This window comes from Chamaea fasciata, unplaced genomic scaffold (genome assembly GCF_029207755.1).
Source record: "Chamaea fasciata isolate MVZ Bird 193981 ecotype frontalis unplaced genomic scaffold, bChaFas1.0.hap1 SCAF_2, whole genome shotgun sequence".
In the NCBI taxonomy this organism is placed as follows: domain Eukaryota; kingdom Metazoa; phylum Chordata; class Aves; order Passeriformes; family Sylviidae; genus Chamaea; species Chamaea fasciata.
Genome location: NW_027094087.1, coordinates 9764055 through 9786136, shown reverse-complemented (window position 1 = coordinate 9786136; position 22082 = coordinate 9764055). Strand labels below are relative to the sequence as shown.

The 22082-nt window shown below is 37.5% G+C and overlaps 1 protein-coding gene across 4 annotated transcripts in view; it reads right to left on the bottom strand.

Moving 5' to 3' along the window:
• The window catches only part of CADM2 (cell adhesion molecule 2), a 580300-nt gene that overhangs the window by 338628 nt on the left and 219590 nt on the right, over positions 1-22082 (bottom strand). The gene's annotated exons all lie outside the window — the stretch shown is intronic.

Genomic DNA, 22082 nt, shown 5'->3' with positions numbered 1-22082 from the left:
AAAAAATTAAAAAGGAGTATGCTAGCCAGACATTAATTATAGCACTCTTAACCTGTCCTAAAAGGTCAATTCTGACGGTACATCAGTGCCTATAAGGTTGAAATTCAGTTGTGTGTTGCTCTGCAAAAGAAGAAGTGCTAATGCCAGAAATATATGCAGAAGTAAAACATAAATGCAGGTTTCACTTCTTCCCAAATATTAATCTCGAAATTGCTTATTTATAAAAAGTACTTAAAGATTCATAACCACTTGTGGCTCCTTTTCTCCCCAGCTGACAGCAAAAATTAAATACGAAACATAATTCTTGCTCAATTTTAAAGATTAATACATATGTCTGCCATCATACAAAGTATGCAATTAGAAAAAATATGGAATTCTGAGTGTCTGAAAAAAGATAACACTCTTCACAAGCGGAATTTATTTTTCTGTCAAGTACTGCCTTAGTTTAGAAATGCAGTTCATAAAAAAGCCATCCCCTATATATCTCGGTTCTTATCTCTCTCATAAGATGAGTTAATGATGTTTTATGGCAGCTGCACTAACTTTTCCCTTCCTTCTGTTAAAATAAGGCAATGCAGTAGAATGAGAAAAAACCTCTGCTTTCCTAACACTTTATGACTTTTGTTTGATTTTCATTTTCACTTTATCGTGTAAAGATTTTTCATCAATTTTGCATATGCTTATACGTTTCATTCCTTTTTCCAATATAATTACTTCCTATTTCCCCAAAATTGCTCTCCCAAAACAAGAACAAAAGTTCTTGAGGCAAATTTATTACAGTTCAAAGCTCATTCTTTTTTCTGACTGTCTTTATGAAATCGAAATAAACGTAATTACCTTGGGGACCTGCAGCCTTCTGTCAAATTTGGCTGAAATCAACCAAAAGCTTTGGATATTTTCAGAGGCAGACAGAGCCATGCAAAGTCACAAACACTGAAAAGTTGTACAGCTCTTCCTTTGAAAACCAAAACCCCACTAAAAAACCCCAAACCAACCAAGAAAACAAAACCAGTGTTACTGTAACAAATAAAATGGAATCTGTCTTGCCCCTAAGATATGCTTCAGAAGTATGAAATTCAAAAATTCTCCTTACTCCAGGAGACAGATTCATTTAAATTCAGTCAATTTTAATGAGCACTATGAAAAGTGTCTGTAGAAGATTCATTTTCATAAACCAGTCTGAACTTCCAACTTTTGCTCATGATGTTCTATTACTTTTTAATGTCATTTTAATATATTCCTTAAAAAAAAAAAAAAGGAAAAAAAAAAGGGAAAAGAGAAAAAAATGCCACCATTTTGGTGGCTTTTTACACCAGACTAGAGGTAGAAATTTTCAAAAAACGCTGGGTTTTGGTTTTTTTGGGGTTTTTTTTGTAGTAAATTCAAAGTTCCTTATTTCAAAGTAAAAATAATTTGGCTGAAACTCCTCCTAAGATTAGCTTGTATTAGAATCCTAGACCTCATAAATGACAGAAATATCCCCAAATCTGCAAAGATAAATCTCATCTTTTAAATTACTGAAAGCCTTCATTAAGCCTTAATATATGCTGTCAGTTTCAAACTAAATAATAGATGAGTTTTTAACATAATCAGAAGAAAACTGCTGGTACCTGCCTCTGTTACTGTCACAGTTAAATTGACATGGTAATTTTCAAAATAATGCCTTCTCTAAGTCAGTTAAGGACTGACAAGCACTCACCATTTAGAAAACTTTTCTCCACATAGAAGGAAACTCCTTAGTATGAATTCAGTGGCATGAACGAGCAAACATCTCTTTTGCTTGTCCACTGTGGGCGTAAAAATCAGTGGCTGGGTTAACCAAATAAATCTGAAAAAGCTATATTAACACTTTTATCTTGGAAAAAAAAATAACATTCTCTTGTTGCAGTAAGGCTTTGCTTTGCAAGTATTTTATCATTTGTTATTTTGTTATTCATGGCTGCAAGGAAAAATCTGTAATAATTCTTACTAATGTGGATTTGGGGATTAGATTATAGACTGTGCTAAAAGCCTACACTTAGCATTACACATTAGTACAATGCAGACAACTGAACAGCGGAAACCTTGGGTCCCCCTCCATGTCACCTGGCATTCAAAAGGCCACGTGTCATCAAGAAAAGTTTGGTTTAGGAAGTGTTGCATTTCTCTCCTGGAAGGTCACCCATGATGGTTTCAAAGTCTCTTTTAAGACAGTCATGCTTTGTGCCCATCAGCTGTCAGTGTTAGAGACATTTCCAATCCTATCCCATTTCACTATTTTAGCTGCAAAAAGGATTAAAATGGGATGTAATCATTTCAAGTACTTCACAAGTAGCTCAGAGTTCTGGTTCCTGGATCACTTGATAAAACCAGAGAAAATATTTGAACACTCAAGGAAGGCAACAGCACTATGGATAATAAAATGCCATGACTCAGAGCCCTTCTTCAGTGTTAGGATTTATTTTCTGGTTTTCTAAAACAAAACAAGAAATTTACAACTGAAAACACCTGCAAAGATTGCAGCCCCTGTGGGCTGAGTTGAGCTCCCCTGGGATTTGTCTATGGAACCTGACCAGACCTTGACGTCTGGAGATTCTTTCAGGTCATCCAAATGTACCCGGCATCCAGGCATGAAGCTATATGAAAATAATTTAAATAAAAACAAACTCCAGCATCTACCTATGAAATGAAATTTATTACCCCATCCTCCCCAAGATTTATGGGTGATGACAAAACATAGCACAGGCTCATTTCTCTTTTCAGCTCCCAAGCAAAATAAACAGGACAGACTAAGTGAACAGGAAAAAGAGAGTTGTAATTCAAATAGTGGGCTTAAGGTGTGGATGCTCTTTTACATCCAATTGCTCCATGAGCTTAAGCTAAACTCACCATTAATAACCAAGATTGCTCCATGATTAGAGAGCCACATCATCCCCTTTTAGTAAGGGGAAAAAAAAATGCTAGCTAGACACTGAACTCTCCATTGACTTGACTGATAGAGAAGAGAGAGCCCTGGTGTGCACAGGCACACCTCTGTGCACGTGTATTTGGGTGTGCACACACAGGCGTAAGAAGGGAAGCCTTCCACACTTCATTTCTAACATATTTTCCTCCTCATACCTTATGCAAAGGTGAAATGGAGGAAGCTGTTCTGCTGCTGCTTTGGCCTCCTTCTATTGAAGCCTTGATTATTGTTGCTGCTTCGTGTCACATCCATCCATGTGGCACGTACTGCATATATCCAGCATGAATATTTCATGAATATTGGGGAAGCAATTGCAATGTGAGACACAATGCATATTTCAGATGACACATGACTGATGTGTTTAGAGATCTGGGTTTATTATGTACTTGCAACATTCATCTACTACCAGAAAGCTGGTCTTTTCCCCTATTGCACTGACTAAAGTCAAAGAAGGAAAACAAATGTGCATTTTGAATGTATCTGATCTTTTACTGAAACAATGAATTAAGGTACTGTCATGTTTGTTTTCCACTTTCTTTCCCCAAAGACAGAGCACAGAGATAAAAACAACATCAAAACTGCTTTGTATTTGCTTCAAAACACAAAAGTTTCGTTTTAAAGAACTTTTCATGCTCCACACCATTATTAAGTCTGGATTAATACCACATTTTTTAAAGTAGGACTTCTACTATAGAAACAATTATGTTCTTTTATTTAATACCTCTGATTTTCTAAAGACTAATGTGCTACTTACTATCTCCAAATGATTAACAAGTTCAAATTCAAAAGGGGAGACCCACATCTAATCAGGAAGCAAGCAGTTTTTAAGACAGGAATTTGTTTAAACATTTGTTACCACTTCTGCTGTAAGAATTCACAATTCTAGCAGGGATTTCCTTCATTTTCTTGCTTCATATCAAAACAAAACAAAACCAGGAATGACATCCCCACCCATACACTCACACAGATGATTTTGAAAAGGCTTCATTTGCCCCAGTGAGGGGAAAAAAACAATCTTTTTGGAAGCTCAGTAAGTTTCAGAGTGAGGAGTTATCCTCCATTTTATTCAATGGCTCCTTGCAGCTCCTCACCCATTAGGAGCCTTTGGAGCCCCAAGGTCCCACTGAGTTCAGTCCAGCTACAGAGCCTGCCACAGCTCACTCAGGAATGCACAAGAAATTGTATGGGAACTTTGAAGTAGCTCTGAGTTAATTTAAGAAGTTGATAAAGAAATATGAGATCAGACTTCATCTCAGAGTAGCTGTTGCTTTCAGCTGCTTGACAGTACCTCCAAGTCTTCCCTCCACTAGAAGAGAATCCCACCACCTGGAGAGATGCTTACTTTCTGGAAAACTCTTTGGATCTTAACAAATGACTAAATGTCAAGTGGAAAAATGCCAGCAACAACTCAGAACCAAATAAACATATTGCTAAGTCAATTGGTCTAATTGTGAAACTCCCTCATTATAGTTTATCAAACCCACCTGTTTCCCCTTCAGTGCCAGAATTGTGGACATTTCAGCTACTGTGCCTTCATTTTTGGCCCTCATTTAAAGAGCAGACATTGCAGGGGAGAAAATGCTGCTCTTCTCGTCCCTCCTTTCTTCCTTTTGTAGATGTTGCAGTGAGAAAAACAGAAAGCCTATAGCCTGCTTATAGTTCACTGTATGCACTTATCATATTTTAAATGTGTTAATTCTCTGAAATGAAACAATTCTGTCACAAGTGCTCATGCTTCATGGCCTGAGAAAAGAAAGGATTCAAACAGGCTAACAACAAAAAAATACATCTGAATTCATGCTATGTACAGAGGCCACTGAAAAATCAAACCCAAGTTCAACATCCAGAGAAAAAAGTTTCCTAGTCCCTCTAAAGCATTCCTAGGAAGTGATGATCATGCACTGATAAACAAAAACAAATTTCAGAAAAATTACGGGATATAACCACATGTCAGCAATTGTAGAAGAAAAAAAAAACAACAAGGAAGTAGATATCCTTTGGAATTGGGAAGCATTTCAACAATGCAGCTAATTGTAATTTCAAATGGGACCACAGGTGTTAGTTACCTGAAAGCCCTCCTGTGTGGCAGCTGCTGGTTCACTGGTGTTGGTGGACAGTCCATGCCATCAAGGAGCTCATCACAATTATCACCTTTGTTGGCAGTCCTGGCTTTACCCAAGACCTCCAGGGCCACTCCTGCTCCCCCTGATGAGCAGCATGTTGATGAGCTCTGCTTCTGGCCTCTTCAGTGCTTCTAGAGTTTTTTGTTTAATTCCTGTGCTTTGTTATCCAGCAAACCCACGTTCCCCTGAAAAAATTCCCTTGGAATATTCCCATCTGGAATATTCCCATCCAATCTCTTCTGCCTCAATTAGTCACCGTGGCTCTAGACAGCATCTCAGTCCTTGAAATTGAGAATGGGAGGTCAACAAATGGCTGCTTTTACCTCAGAAGTCAGAATTTTTTAGGAAAGGCAATGTGGGATGGCCAGCATTGCTAAATAAGAGATGTGAAGATATTCCTCAAGGAAAGGCACCAGAGAATCATCTGGGAACAAGTGTCATGGCCATAAAGACGACACAGGATTTTCCTGAATAGGGAAAATTGATTGCTGTACATCGATGCAAACAATGGTAAGGGAAGGAGGAGAGGAAATTAAAAAAGCCGAAAGCTTCCCCTTGTCTTAATTCAGGAATAGAACAGAAAAAATACTCAGCCTAGAGACATAAATCTTTATAAAGGTTGATCCCTCCTCCATAGTACTTTTAATGTCACTATAAAAACAAAACTCTTGCTTTTCTAAGTGCAGGCATTTAATTCATTTCTGATACACATTAATAAAACAGTACACACAAACATTTTATGCACACACATATGCTTTAGAGTAGCATATGAGGAATTGTGTCATTCCATGATCTTAACCAAGTGATATTCATTTTCTTGCCTTCAGCTGACATTCATTCTTATCTTTCACATCATTCTACTTACACTGCAGTCTTCAACAAAAATCTAATTTACGTGCAAATGTAAGAAAGCTAGGCCACTGTGTTCTGTTTCATATGGGATTCCCAGTCATTACTTAAAGAATTTCTGATGTTCCCATCATCAGAACATCTCCAATTGACTATAGTCCTTTGAATAAAATAAATTAAATATAAGGGAACAAATTCTTCTGTGGTGTTTCTCACACTTCTCTTTCAGAATCAAAGAATTATCAGAATATTAAAAAAAAACCTCACAAAACCCCCCCAAAAACCCAAAAACAAACAAAAAACAACAACAACAAAAAAAAAAACCCCACCACAGAACAAACCCCAACCAATAAAATGTATATTAAAAAAGTAGGAAATACACATATGTGTTAAAGCCCAGCATTGTGGATCTCAAGCCTTCACACCTCGTAAAGGCAGCTATAAAGATGTTGGTTCCCTCTCAACCTCATGCTTCTCAGATAAGGATAAAGCATCTATACACTCAGAAATACAATGCGGTGAAAACAATTTGGTTGTCATATCTGAATGCTTGAAATCTATGAGGAGTAATTTAAGTGTTTAGTGTTGCTCTGGTGAGTCTTGATTTTCCATACAGACAGCCCTAGGGTACACTTTCTTGTTAATGCTACATTTTAATTTACTATGGTGCTTTTGGCTGTTGCCTTGTGAGTCATTTTATTATGTTTAAAGACTTCCCACGATAAGAATACTTCAATGTATTTACAATATAGTGATTTTCTATATGTTAATTTGATCAGTCACCACTTCTGGTTATTGATCATCTGAGATGGTCACAATTCTAAGCAAGTGCCCTCAATGAAACTGCACTGCAATAAAAAAAACCAAAACAAATGACACTAACTAGAAAAGAAGTGACATTGTTATTGCAGTTTCCTAATCTCAAATGTCCAATCACCACCAACAACAAAAGGATTTAATATGAAAAAAAATCAGCCATGTTCAAATACAAATAAATTCAACTTAAAATACTGTCACCAAAAAACAAAGTAGTCTGTTAATCACTTAAAGCACTGACCAAATGGAAAATTACTAGAAAGATTAGTTTCTGTGTCCATTGTGTGGCATGCCATTTTAGTGGCTGTAGTACTTTGGAAAAAAACCAAAAAAACAAGGCTAACAACTTTTAAAGGACAAAGCATTTTTTTAGGTAAATACAAGGAGACAAGAGGAGACTCAGATTGCCTCCTTACCTGCAGCTTGGCCCTCCTTTATGCTCACAGAATCCTTCCTCTTCCAATTTTCTGCTCCTGTTTTCATCCATTCACCAAGCAACTTCTGCCTCTTTTTGCCTTTATCTTAGACTGCTTTTAACAGATTTTTTCCATGACAATCCCTGACTAAGGAATGAACTTCCTCACCTGGTGAAATTTCATCATACCCTTCCTGCCTTCCAGTGACTCAGTGAATTTTAAGGAGATCTTAACTTTCCTGACTGCCTCTACAGCACTACTGTACCCAAAGAGAGAGAGGAGAGGCTTTGCAGATTTACCACTTCTACAAGTGGGGAACGGTGCCCACCTATTTATCTCTCTGCTGGAACTGGTCATGACTTTTCCACCAGAGAGTTTCCCCACCAGACCTTGCAGGTCAGTCATAACTGAGCCAAGGTACTCAGTTGTCAACATGAAATACACTGTTGGGCCATTCCTGACAGTTATCCTCCCTGGTCCTTTGACAGTGTGTCTATCCAGCCTCTGAGGAATTTCAGTTCCCAGTCTTCTAAAAATCCCCCAGCTCTGCTGACAGCCACAGAGAGGAAGTGGTCAAGCTCCCAAGCTCTGAGTCTCGTATGCCAGCGAAGAGGTGAGGTCCCCAGGTGTCCCAGCAGCCTCACCAGAGGAGTCAGGAGCAGGAATCACTTCATTTTTACAGAAAGATTTCCTCTTCTTCAGGCTCCCCACACACACACACACTTTTTTTTTTCTTTTTTCTTTCTTCCTTTCTTTAAGATAAAACTTGAGTACAAAACCATGGTGAGTGGTCCTGTGGCAATCTAACCATGACAGAAAACCCAGAAGCCCAGATGGAGGAGAGGAAAACTTTCTGCCTTGCACAGCTTTGTATGACACCTATTTACAGCTAGAAAGAAAGTGGTATCTCTTTCCCTAATCCTCCCCACGCCCCCGCCTCGTTTCAATAGCCAAGGCTTAAGTGCATGAAGTTGCCTTACTTCCACACATCTGTTAGCAAATCTGGACGGCTGTCACATAATTACCGGAGGTCAAAGTAGCAGGGCTAGCAATAGAGATAACAAACTAAATCTTGTTTGAGAAATCTCTGTATTCCTTCTGTCATGCAGAATCAACTTTATCAGTCATTAGCTTTGTAACCTAAGCTGCTTACCACACCTGTGGGCTTTCAAATGAAACCAAAGGAGTTAGTTTTGACCTTTAAATGACTACAAAAAGGGTACTTGAGGGACATTTTCTCTGTTGTGTGGTTGTCGTGCAGAGAAATTTGTGCTCGAGTTCTGTCAATTTAGTGAAGTGGGACCTCCTAGAAGGGCATTTACTGTCAAAGCCCCTTGACTGGGAAACTGGATGTCCCTTTAGCTCCCCAGCCTGGATTTATTGACTCTCTGTAATGATATAAGGTTGCCTTCTCTACTAGAAAACTGAAGGAAGCTTTCCGATGTTAAAAGTGGGGCTGATATTTTGAGCAGCTTAATTAAGACTATCCCTTTTTAATTCTTATAGGCAGTTGAGTCCATTTTAATAAAACTGTGATACCAAAATAAAGCACAGTAACACTTAATGCTATTCTTTCAGACTCCATAAACAGAAAATATTCATATGACATCAGAATCAATTTGTTTAGGTTGAAAAAATGCATTTCTTTGATTGTGAACATTGTATGACAGAGAAGAAAGTGCAAAGCTACATATTTTAAAGGAAACAAGTCCTGCTGCAGGTTTAGATCTTGGGTCTAAGAAGAGATAATGTTTCTCATTAGTGGAACAGCAGCAAAAAGTTCCTGTTCATGAGGCAGTCTATCAAGTGGTGTGTGAACTAGCAAACTGCTTTCTAGATGCTGTGACATGTATTAGTATTTGTCCCCCAGGTCCCTAAAAAGGAAACGCCAGAACAAAATTGCTTTAAGAGGCAATTTCATATTGCTTGTTGCTTGCAAGTAAATTCTGCATCTTTCCAGCAGAATGAGATGTAGGCAGGAGTTTGAGGTGTAAGTAGAAAGCAATAACTCAAGCCAGATCAACACAGAAGTGCTCGTCCTTCCAGCCAAGCCACTGGGAGCAAAGCTAAATGAGCCCTCCCTAAAACTTGGTGTTAAGTTCTTCCTTCCTGCCTCCCAAAACAAGCAGCCCTTAATCTGTCAACCAACTTGACAATAACTCTCATCTGGGGAGGAGAGAGCATTTAATTCCTACAGGTTAGTTTCAAATTAACTATCTGAAATCACAAAATCAAGTTTAGGTTACTTTTAGGTCTCATATTTCTCTTTTTACACTTTGCTACATCTTTAATGAGAGTCTGCCTTTTATCTCCACACTTCTGTTTCGCAAGTGATGTTTTCAGGGATGCATTTTAGCAGCAGACTTGTCAGTGTTAGATTTACTTGGACTTGGTGATCTTAGAGGTCTTTTTCAACCTAAATGATTCTGAATCTGGTCAAAGAGATTTTAGGTGTAGGTTTCAATTTGACAGCTGAAAAAAATTCTGCTTCTCAGCATGCAGTTCCCTCCTTTCTGGCAATCCAAACAATGGTGCCCTCTTAAAGGACACAAGAATTAGGCAGAATACTTGAACTGCTTACTACTTCATGACAATATCCAAATTAGAATTTGTCACCTTATCAATTACTAAATGGAAGAGTAATTAAAATAATAGGCAAAATAAGGGAGGCTTCTCAGATGCTCCTCTACAAAAAAAAACAAAAACAAAAAAAAATAACCAAAACACAACTTACACTCTCCATATAGCTGCCAATACCAGAAACTGCATTGTGTTAGCTAGCTGCTGTTTTCAGAAATAAATACAAAAAATAGAATCTGAGATAAGCCAATGGCTTCAGTTAGATTCAAAACTATTTTTCTTACTCAACTTGATGTAATAAAATGCACACAGAAATGTCTATGTCCTAAAATTCTAGAAGCATTTCAAAGAATTTTTGACACCTCAATATCCAATACAAGCTTACTCTCAGAAATGTCTGCTATGAAATCTATTGAGCCCTTATGGATTATCATCAGAAAAAGATCATCAGGAACTGGAAAATTATGGTCATTTCCATACAAATGGATAAATAAGGTATTTTTTTCATTCATAGTGTTTTAATTATGTAAATAGGTATATAAAATAGACATTATAGTCTTCATTCCATTACTTTGCTTTATTCTGGCTGGAATGCAGGTGAAACACAGTTAAAAATAGCATTGCTTTTTAATCCACACTCATCAAAACTTCACCTAAAACAGAAATGATAATGCTTACATTCCTTACAGCTGGAGAGTGTTGAAATTCAGTCAGTGCTTGGCTGAAATTCAAGTGTTTCCCATTGTACATAAATATTACTATCACGAAAACAACCCCCTTAAAAATTATTTTGTCATTCAAAACACAGCTTACTGTGCCATTCTACAGTGTTCCTCAGTGACTTCAACTACATTTCATAAAATAAACAGACAGATAAAATTCATAAGGAGAACTTAAATCTTGACCCAAAAGAAACTTGGAAGGAATTTTGAAACTATAGCTCTAAGAAGATCTCTGTTTAATACTGTTTCATGTGCAACCAAATCAAAAACTTCAATTATAATTTTTGATCAGATCAAACTTAGGTTTAAAAGTTCTAATTTCTTTCTTCTCATCCTAACCTTTCCAAAGTAAAGGCTTATCCCTTCCTAATATGTTCCAGTTGATATGAAATTAAATATGAAAAATGGAAGCAAAGGCAGTACGGGTCTGGATTCACAAAACTAGAGAAAGATGATTTGAAGTATCTCCAGGGCTGGGAAAATTAAAATCAGACACAGTTCTTGAACTTGGCAGTTAAAATATAATCTGCAAATACCACCTCCTGCTATTTCCTTTCTTCTCACCCCCCAAGAAGAAATATTACTTTTGCTCACCTTAACATACATCTCATCTCTCTTTCCCTCTCAGAATAAGAAATCTCTGGTTTTCCTACTGGTTCTGCACCATATTCCTTATTCCAAAAGTGGACAACAATTGGAGAGAACAATTGTGAGAACAATTCAGTGAGACTAGTGCGGGGTTTCCTGTTTATAGAGCTCAAGGTTTGTGAAATAACATGTATATTATGGGATACATGCTTAGTGCAAAACCATCTCTAGTTTCTCCTAAAACAAGCAGAAATAAAATACAACCAGAGCTTCCAGACTCTCCCTAGTTTACGCTTGTTTTATCAGTAGTTTGCAGCAATATCTGAGTTCCTCCACATCAAAATTGTTTGTAGACTTCCCTGAAGGGCCATCTGCACTGAACATAAAACATGTCTAGAACTGACACTGAGCACTGAATCATCCCTGGTCATTCACACTGCTTGCTACTTTTATCCCAGACTCTATTCTGGAATGAACAACCCAGCCATTCACAAAGCAAAACCTCTGTCCCTCTTTTCAGACAATTTGTTCCCAGCTCTGTTCTCAGGATACAGCACAGGCAACATCACAGGCAACTGCCTCCCATCACCCAAGAGAATCTCTCAAAACCGATTTGGCACATTTTGCATTCTCTGACTCCAGCTACAGCACAGAGTATCACATACTTTGATATTCATATTACAACATAAAAAAGTTGGTCAGTGCAAAAGAGACCTGATATTTTATGCAGTAGGACCTCAAGCAGGAAAAAAACCCAGCTCTGTCTCTGGATTCAGACACTGTAAATTGTGGAGGAGACCCAGAGCAAAGTGACTTACAGTGTGTACAAGGCCTTTGCTAGTTTTTGTTGGTCATCTTGTCTTGCACTGAGAGGTGATATATTTCTGAAAGTGCTTACTGATATGTCTTTATTATTCATTTTAAAATTACATATCACCCCAGCTAGCAATCTATAAACTACTGTAAAGATTTCTAGTTAAGTATAACATCTCCTCCCCCAGCTACTACTGCTATATGTACTTTGGAATACATCTCTTTTAAGGAACTATTCTTATATCATCTACTTTAAATAAAACCAGACATTTGTGACAGATGATTAGTCTTTACATTGGGCAACTAGATCTAATATCAAAACTCCATTGATAGCAAGCACCCTTAAACTCATCCATGACATAGCATTATCTTTCAGCACAGACATAAGGGAAGGATAAACTTCAAGAGTTTTCATGTCAAAGAGGTTTTCTTGAGATTGTAGTAATAGTTTAATGACAGAGAGATTTTAGAAGGAAAAAGGTGCTGAAAATGAAATAAAGCTGTCCTTAAAAACTGAAAGCTCACAGAATTTTGAAGAAGAGTTCAGCAGTTGTCAATGCCAATAGAATTTAATGGAGTAGATACAAAGCAAAAGACAAAATCAATACCAAGGTATTTGTGCTTCATTTCTTTGTAGTTGTCAAACCTTTGAAGTTGTTAAATAATGACTTATAGACTAGGAATAGATGTCTACTTTGACATTTCCTTAATGCCATGTCAAGAACCCATCTAAACACACTAAAAAAAAAAAAAGTTCGTATGATGCACAAGAGAAACTCAACCTCAGAACCATATGATGTGGAATTTACAGCACATGAGTCTTTATATTGTCTTTGTACAATACAAACAAAATTATTTAAAACAATGCCCAAATATTCAATTTCTGAACAAATCTTTCTTTCAGACACACTCAGCATGCATGCACAGAATAAGAAAACCAGTTTGTAGGCTTAAGTCATTCTACAATAGATAGAAGACCATTCTTTAAGGATTCTCCATTGAACTGCTTCACTGAAACAGGTCTTACTCTACCCTGGCAGGCAGTCAATAACCCAGCCAGAGCTGAAAACGGCCTAGTCATTGAGGAAACGGCCTCAAGTTGCATCAGGGGATGTTCAGGCTAGGTATTGAGAAAAATGTCTTCACTGGAGGGTGATAAGGCACTGGAGCAGGCTGCCCTGGGAAGCGGTGGGATCACCATCCCTGGAGGGGTTGAACAGATGTGTAGATGTGGTGCCTGGGGATGTGAGTTAGAGGAGAACATGGCAGTGCTGGGTTCTGGCTGGACTCCATGATTTCAGAGGTCTCTTTAAATGTAAATGCTTGTATGATTGATATTCCACAAAGCTCAAACAAAACCACAGGGCCTCTCCAGGAGAATGCAGAGCACTCAAAACCATGGGACACAGAGCCTGCCCCTTGCCCCTGTGTGCCTGCTCCTGGCCCACTGAAGCTGGTACAAGTTGCATCCCTCTCCTCCTGCAGGACTGGAATTTGACAGAGATGACAGGCTAGCTTCATGAGGGAGCTCCTACTCCCTGAGCCAGCATCTTGGTACTGTGGATCTGGGGAAGCCCACCCAAGGGTGTCAAACAGGAAGGCTGGGTGAATGATCCAGAATGTAAATTAATTCCACTTCCCTAATTCCCAGGAGAGCAGCTCTGTGGGTCTGATTCATGACTCGTGCCTGATTAAGTTCCAGTAGCAGAAGAGGTTCCTGTCCCATCCCAATCAGGCAGTTAAAATAAATGAAGAGTATGTAGAACTTAATTTCTTACCTTGTTGCGGCTAAATCCTGCAGGGGCTGTGAATCAGCCCTCTCAGGTGCCATGGCTCAATGTCTCACATATAAACTGAAATGTCCCTTGGTTTACCTTAATGCTGCCATGGCTCTGGAGCAAAAATGTCACTGTTCCCTCAACCCCACTCCTGGGAAAGAAACTCTCAGCTGTGGGACAAGAAGGACAGACACCAGACAGATCCTCTTCATCTGCTCAGCAGGAATCAACAGAGCTCATGGCTCAAAGCTCTTACTCTGACCCAGAAGCACCTTGTCTACTTTGGGTTAACCCACCTTGTAAATGCAGCATAGATGCTGAACTTTAAATTCATCTCCTCACTCATTCGATATTCATCCCATTATGCAGAGATATAGTTAAAGTAGCATTAGTCATTTAAAATCTACACCAGAGTAAAAACAATATTGAAATCTTACAAATACTACTCTTTCTATTAGTCATTAAAAACCATTATTTATGTAGGCATTGGGCAAGACTATCAAACAAAAGGAACTGAAACATCACTAAGATCCAACTCTGAACCCTCACTCCCTCAAAAAGCCAAGGAGAGAGTAAAAACAAAGCTTCAAAACCTCCTTCCTTGCTTTCAATGTGCATTTAATACTGCTGGTAGAATCTTGTAACTCTGACAGCCATTTTATTCCTTCACATATTTATGGAATACTGAGGAGAACAGATAGGGCAGGTTTATTTCCTTTCAAGGTCACTCCTCTAGTGATCTGAAGCTAAAGCAAAAAATTCAGACTTCCAGAGTTTTCTCATATTCTAATTATTTGGATATTAAATGGATTTTAATTTAGACAAAATAAGCAGAAGTTTGGAAGGCAAATATCATATTGGGAAATCAACCTCCAAACACCGGAATTGTGTGTATACTGGAACCATGTGTAGCCTTGGTTTGTGCTCTCACTATCAGATCTCCATACCTGGTAGGCCAGGGTGGGACTTCCTCACAGGCACTCTGCAAAGAGTTCATCAGACATGGCCACAGAAATGTTGCCACAGTTATGTGTGTCCCTTCTGCAGCCTGCTTGACCTGGGATTTCCAAAATCTCTATTACAGGGTTCAGACAGAGGTAGTGAAAACAGAATTGGCATAACTGAGATGAAATGTGGGGCTGATTTTGCATTTGATGCCTGAATATCATTAGGACTGTTCTTTTTTTTTTCCATCACAACACATAATTAAAACAAAAAATCCCAGATATTGCTGCATCAAAGTTGAGTTGGTTTTTCCTATGCTACTGCAGTCTCATTTTCTTTTTAGGAAATTTTGTAGAAATACAAACTGATGGGAAGGAGAGTCCAGAGAATATTTTGTCCTCCAGTAACATGTATGGATGAGATGACTTGCTGAGCAATACCTTGTTAACAACTTCCAGGTTTTAGGGAAAGTGGAGGGGGTTAGTTTGCATGCTGTTTGCTTTAAGAAGATATTGTATCATCAAAACAAGATCTCCCACAGGAGGGATCCTTTAAGCAGCGAAGGAAGTCAGGCAGGCATTACCCCAGACATTTGATATAGAGGGTGTGACAAGAGGAAGAACAAAGGGACAATTCAACACCTCTTATTCTTGCTGCAGCTGTAGAAAGAGCTTCAAGGAATAGCAGGCAGCTCAGAGAACTCTGCTGCTGAAGATCTACTTAAGCAAAGGGACAGAGGCACCTGGCACAGGAGATGACAGTGAGTTGCAAGGCACACATGTCCTAATCCCATGTCACCCACTGTAGGTGAATCTTCGGAATATTCCTGTTTCCCAGCTGGTAAGGACAGGTTTCTATTCTGTCCCACAGTAAACTAATCTAATTTCTGCTGCTATGAACTCTTTGAAGTACTTCTTCAATTTCATCTCCGTGACTTCCAGAAAACACCCTAATACAAATCATAATATAAATGCAATGATCTCCTACTTCAGAGACAAGAACACAGTTCAGGGTCATGAACAGATAATTACAATCCCATACTGCTTTACTTCACCCTTTATCTCTAGAACTTTGTTTGCCAGTGCCAATTTTTGGTGCCAATCAAGAGATGTTACTAAGAGCATGTGATGATACACTCAACCATTTTACTAATCCAGCTCCAATATTTCCCAACAGAGTCTTGAAAAGGATTACACATTCAGGGAGTAATGGAATGCAAGTACATCAAAACTGTCACATATCAGATTTTGGAAGTACACAGAAAGCAGGGCCAAGAAGAGCTGTTATTTTTTTAGAGAAAGGAAGTAACCTTATGCATCTCCTGTTAGGCTGTGAAGCACCAAAAAGTAAGGGAAATATTTTGAGTCCTAAACTGATGTATAAAATGCTTGTTTACCAAAGTTATTAACTGAAATAAAGCAAAATTTCAACATTGTAAGCTATCTGATCTCTTGCTTTCATCACTGGCTACTAGCCAGTTAATTACAGCAAATTAATAATGTATTAAATTCTGTTTGCGGAAGCTATCAACAATTTTCACTGGGTACAAATATTCAAGCTTTGTAGAAGCTGGAAGAGATATGCTTTATCTTTACCTTGTACCATTTGCAAAGTGAGGAACTGCTTAATCTAGTGTGGCTATACTGGAAAAACAGAACAAAAGCAACTCTGGCATAATGTCAGTGACAAACTTTAATCTGTGCCAAAATCACACTTTAACTTGCACATTATAACCAATACTTCCGTAATGCTGCAAATAAAAGTATTCCCACCACAATTTTAAGAGAGAGACATCTATAATGATAGGTAATTTGCCATTGCAGACAAAAATCTGGAGCTGTCCAGAGGCTGAACATTATTTCAGATAACTGTGCCTGTCTGTGACTGAGAACATGACTAGGAAACATTCTCCCACAACTGTTGCCTAAGAAAGGTTTTATACATCCTTTAAAAGGCAGAAAATTTAAAAATATGAGAGTTACTGAAAAACCCAGAGGACTCCTAAGGAGAAAGTAAGTTTGGCTTCATGAGGATTGTTCAAGAGAAGGATATTATCTACTCTGCTGGCCAGGACCATAGACTTCTCCTATGCACTTTACTCTTGCTCAAAAACATATGCAAACTAAAACACAACTATATGGCACAATTCAGTTCCACAAACAAGCACAGTAATTTGATTTGGGAATCAAAATAGTTTCATTTGTTACTAGAAATATCTTAAGAAATTGCATAATTTGTTTTTTGTTTTGTTTTTAACTTCCAGGGACAGCAACTAACTTTTCACCCACTCTTTTGGGGGTATGAATTTTATCATCGCATTGGCATCTTCCTTCTGTTAAGTTGCTGAGCTACCCCACCATCTCCCCCTGCCTTCCTGCTCTCCAGGCTTTTGGTCCTGTCCCCCAGTTCCCTCTTTTATCCAGCCACAAACTCCCCTTGGCTGTGGACTGGCTTCTGCATCCAGACAAATCACTCCCAAGTGCACCTCACCAACTCTACACAGCCTGATATCTCCAGCTGCCAAGCAGAAAATGTGTATTTGATGATGGCTTAAAGTGTACCATTATACTGTCTCTGAAGTAAAACAGGGAATGCTAACAGCCTTTCTATTTTATTTTAATGCTGTGTCTGTATATTCAAAAGTCTCATTAAGCAGTGCTGCAGTTTTCCTTCTAGAAGGATGCCTGTGCAATGCATTTTCCTAAGGGTGTAACAAAAATATATATGAATCACCTTTATTCATGAGATTATCTCCAGGATGTTCTTTGTACGCTCTAGGTTAAAAGAAAAAAAAAAAAAAAGAGTTACATAAAAATGCACTGTTTGTTTACATTATTTTTTCTTGTTTTGATTTTTTTTTGTTGTTGTCTATTTTTTCTCTTCTACATAGCATTACAGACCTGTGATACATTTGGGGCAAAAAATTTGGTGATGTCTGAAGTGAAGACATCTAAATATTAAGAGAGTGCTTGACATGGTGACAAGTTTGAAGAGTGAAACAGAAGTTCTCTGCCGAGAGGAGGTGAAGAGCTGACTGACACCTCTGAGGAGACAGAGCTCACTTTACCCTGTGCAATTTTATAGCCACTGCAGCATTAAAACAAAGCTACCTGAAAGAGTAGCTGAGGGGAAAGAAAGAAAAAAAAAAAAAAAAAAGAAAAAAGTTAATTTACCTTATTTTTCTCACATACATATTATTACTAGATGGGTGAACCTCATGCTCAAGTACATTTGAGAAAATCTAAAGAGACATTAATTTATTGTCAGAGTTTCAAACTAACTGCAATCCACTCGTTTGTCACTTCTGTGTTAACTCAGTTCCTATCCCCCCAAACACAGTTCCAAAAGCTCATTTGGTGGTACTGCTAAGTGTCAATTACCTGTTGAACTCTGTCTTTAGGAGCAGCAGGTGATAAAGTGCAATCACATTCGTCCAGAAGCCTTAAATCTCTTATTTCTCAGCACACTAGATAAAAGTACAGTGGATTCTTACTTTAATTTTAGAGGAACTTTAACATTTTGTGTTTCAGCTTCTTTTATCATCTTAGTGATCCAGATCTGGTTTTGGAATAAAATCTCTACCTCTAACCACAGACTCCACCTCTCTGATAGCTTTCCTGACACTGCAGTTTCTGCACAATAGTAGTATAGAGTGTTCATATCCAATTCATTGAACTGATTTTAAAAAGAGATGAAAATGGATCAGCAAAACAGTCAAAATGTGACTATTTTTGAATCATAAAATTTCCCAAATTCTCTAAAATAACATGAGGCATCATCTTGCTGCAGGAGATATGGAAAAGCTATCTTCCAAAATCTATTAGGTTTTCCTTCAAAATATTTATATCTTTTTTGCTAAGTTTCCCTAAAAGTCTGCATATGTTTGAAATCACACATGACATCTGTTCCTGTGAGCTCTCAAGTCACAAAAAAAAAAAAAAAGACACCTTGTTGGCTAAGAATTTCTTATCATGTCCCTCACTCTTATGCAGAAGATGTGGAAATCATGCAGAACACACCAGAAAAGATGCAGGCTAAAACTCTGCTTCAAAATTTAGTTCTCTATATTTCAGTTACAATACTTTAAAATTACAAATATGAATTCAAAACTCAGGTTTACTGCAGAAATTCTACAACCTCATTACAAAACTCATTTCTCTGTATCTTCCACACTATCTGATAATATTTACAGGTTACATGACAAAACCAGTACACGTAAGGAAGACTCTATTGTATTATCCTTTTCACTAGCAACAAATCTGGGTTGAAAATACAGGCATTATGAACCAAACTAAACTCACAAGTATTACAACTTCTGGAAAACAAGCATGCCTGAATAAAACAGTGTTTGTACTGACAACATAGAGAGATTACTTAATTTGACTAATGTTGTTTACATTCACCTCATGAATGAAAACTTCCATCACAGTTAGACTGCCAAAGAAAACATGCCAACTCTCTAGTATCTTCACATCCTTGGATAAAGTAATCTGGGAAAAAAAATATTCCCATAATGGGGAAAAGTGCGAATTTTACTGTGGAGGGATTTGTATGTGGCAGTTTTGAATGAAACAGTTTAATAGACATGGTCACCAGAAAAGCACAGCTTGAATATCAGAATAGCTATAATTTGAATTTACCTGGCAAAAAGAGGAGAGGAGAGGGGAGAGGAGAGGGTGGAAAAGAAGGGAAGGAGGAAGGAAATAGACTCAGAGCAAAAGACTGCAAAGGCAAGTACAAACCAGCTTATGTATCCACAACAATCTCATGACTACATTAGAACTAATGGAAGCTTGCCAAGACTGGCACAAAATTAGTAATATTATCCTTCTTCTCAGTAGTGGTAGCCACCACAAGTAGAAGGTGATGAGAACTGGAAGCCTTCCCAGAATTTAATTTTCTTGGGAAAGCGTCCAGTAGATAATTCTATTAAATCCTGAAACATTGGATGAGAAAAAAAGAATCCCAAGTTTAAATGGCATGTCTGCATAGGCCGTGCAAGGTGATTTATTTCTTCAAATAGGGCAAAAAAGTGAAAGAAAAATGGCTTAAGTGCCTGAGAACAGTCATCAAGAGTCTCAAGAGACAGAAGGGAAAATGGAGCAAATTTGGGTTCAGCATTCTCACCTGACACTTGTAGTGCTTTTCTGATTTAGAGGGAGTTTGTTTAAGCACGGTAAGGATAGCTTATGGCTACAGGATGCAAATTCTTATTAGAAACGTGAAAAATGGCTTATTAATAAATGCAATATAATAGAAAAGTCCTTAATACGTGCTAGTAAAAGAAAATCGATTGTATTTGCAAGTCTTAACAAACCTCACAGTTTAATTGCAAGATGCAATGCCCCAGAAGGATTCTGCTGAATTTATTTTACCACTTGGTTCTAATTTTAACAGGTGGAAACGATTTAAATGGAACTTAGCATTAACTAACTCCCCTCTCTATTTATCTTTATATATATGTGCCTGTGAGGTGTACAGGAACCCCTTAGTAAGCAACACTGAATGTGAAAGCAAAGTATAAATAGCAAGTAAACAAGTCCCATTTCCACTGGCAGCTGAAAGATCTGCTGTGAGCTTGAGCATGCATGAGGTGACATGGGCTGCTTGGAAAACTTTCTTTACACAGAATCTATTGTAGGTTGTATTTGGGGATAAAACAGAAGTTAGGAGATGAAGTTCCTCAGCTTTGAATTTTTAATAGCAATGTATTTATAAAGAGACAAGCCAGCAAAACAGTTCTGCATTTTTAAAACAAACCTGTGGCAAAAAGCATTAAAAAGAGAAACTGGTGAAATCTTATTTTCTAAAGAATGTACCCATGTTTTTGTTTTACACAGTCTGTCAAAATGTTTCTTTGATCAGTTTTTAATAAAATCATCTTTTCAAGTTTCAAATTCTGGTCAATTATACAGGAAAAGTGATGAGGAAACAGCATCTTCAGTAATCTATAAATGAAATTTCTGAAAGTAAATTAATGTTTTTACAGAAATATGCTTCTATAGAAAGCACCCGTATGATCCAAAGAAAGAGGACAGACTATTTTTTCTAAACAAGTATTCATCACGAATTGAAGACTTTTACTTTTTTTTCCAATCGTGGTATGACAATTCCTCCCTAAAATCCTGTTAAAAAATTTGACTATAGATCTCTCATAAATGAAAATTTTGATTTGCAAAATCACTAGGGAAGGAAATGTTTTGAACAAAACAAAAGCAGTATGTTTTATTCTGAAAGAACAACTCGTGTACATTACTATTAATCTATTCTTTGCCCATAGTGGACACCCCCAAATGCATTAAGGGGAATACTGCACAGTTCCAGTTCCCATGGTTACTGAAAAAGTCTCTATTTGATAGCACTAATGTTCCTTATAATTTAATGTTCTTGAAAGTGTTAAGACTGACAGGATTAACTATTTCTTCATTCTATGCTCTAATTTTGTAAAACGTGCATTTAGGGCACATGTGTTGGTGGTGGGTGCCAATAAAATAACTTTAAAAAGTAGAGAGAGTATTCAGCTAAAATCAACAAACAGATTAGTTGTTTCAATACTGAATTTTAGAAGAGCTGATCTGGTTATTACTTGTCTACCTCAGCATATACTAAGCCTAAATCCTAATAAAAGGAAAAGGCAAAAAATACCCTTCCTTCCTCCATGACCCAAAGAATGGAACCATGGAAATTAAATGAGAAAAGGTAATTCCATTAACAGTATTTTCCTAGAAAACACAGAAATCAAAATAAATTGTAATTTGTAAAGGTGAAATTTGCAACCCAATAGAACCTGTCATATGAAGAATTCAAAAGGCTTCACTGGCATTAATTGAATATTTCTAAATAACCTTGCCATTTATTATACAATAACAGAAAAGTTTGGAAAAGTCAAAATGTAAATCGCCTGTGCATTTTGCACCTTAAAGAGAGAACCAAAATACTGACATTGACTGAAAAAAAAATAAAATAATGACAATTCCTGGAGTTTTTTCTTTAATAAGACCATTATTAAAGAGGATCTGGGACAATGGAAACTTGAAAATGTCTGATATCAAGAACACAAAATTTTGTGTCAGTCTTGGCAAGCTGAGGACAGAAAAGAAACAGTGTAGTAGTGAGAAAGGCAATGCTGCTATTCTTCTGTATCTGCTGCCATACTGAATTCCCAAAATACTCTTCAGAATGCTGAGTTGTTGGACAATATAGAGGTCAGAACAAAATATATTTTATCATTTCTTGTGTATCTAAGTCCATTTCTTTAAAATTGTAAGGGCTAGAACAAAGCTTATTGCACATATGAAAATAAACACCTGAAACACCTCAAAATACGCTTCAAGAAAAATTTTCCCACCTGAATAAAAAGCAACAACTTTGAGGATCAAATTAGATCCTTTGTGCATGTGGCGTTTGGGTTTTATCATCGTGGAGGTAGAGGAGAGGAAGAAATGATAAATCACTCTTAAGCAAAGTAAGAAAGTTTTCATGCTGACTTCTGCTGGGCAGAGAAAAGT